Source organism: Bison bison, unplaced genomic scaffold (assembly GCF_000754665.1).
Source record: "Bison bison bison isolate TAMUID 2011002044 unplaced genomic scaffold, Bison_UMD1.0 scf7180017864198, whole genome shotgun sequence".
In the NCBI taxonomy this organism is placed as follows: Eukaryota; Metazoa; Chordata; class Mammalia; order Artiodactyla; family Bovidae; genus Bison; species Bison bison.
Window position 1 is genome coordinate 8,459,809 of NW_011494770.1, and position 446 is coordinate 8,460,254.

Below are 446 nucleotides of genomic sequence, written 5' to 3' on the forward strand. Positions count from 1 at the left end.
ACTAGACATTCATAATCCAGATAATAAATCTCTGAGATATCACCCCTTGAATGTCCATTTCCACTCTGTATTATAGAAGTTTGTGTGTTCTAGCATTTTTCTCATTAAATATAAAATTTTGGGATTAGACAAACACTATCAATAGCCAAATCTGGATTTTTCCCAAATATTGATTACTAATAATCTTCTACTTTAGAAAACCAAATTTAAAAGGAGACAGATTTTTTTATTTTTTTATTGAAGGATAATTGCTTTACAGAATTTTGTTTTCTGTCAAACCTCAACATTAATCAGCCATAGGTGTACCGTTTTGAACCTCCCTCCCTTCTCCAGCCCCATCCCAACCCTCTAGATTGATACAGAGCCAGTATTTAAGTTTCCTGAGCCATACAGCAATTTCCCATTGGCTATCTATTTTGCATATGGTAATGTAAGTTTCCATGTTA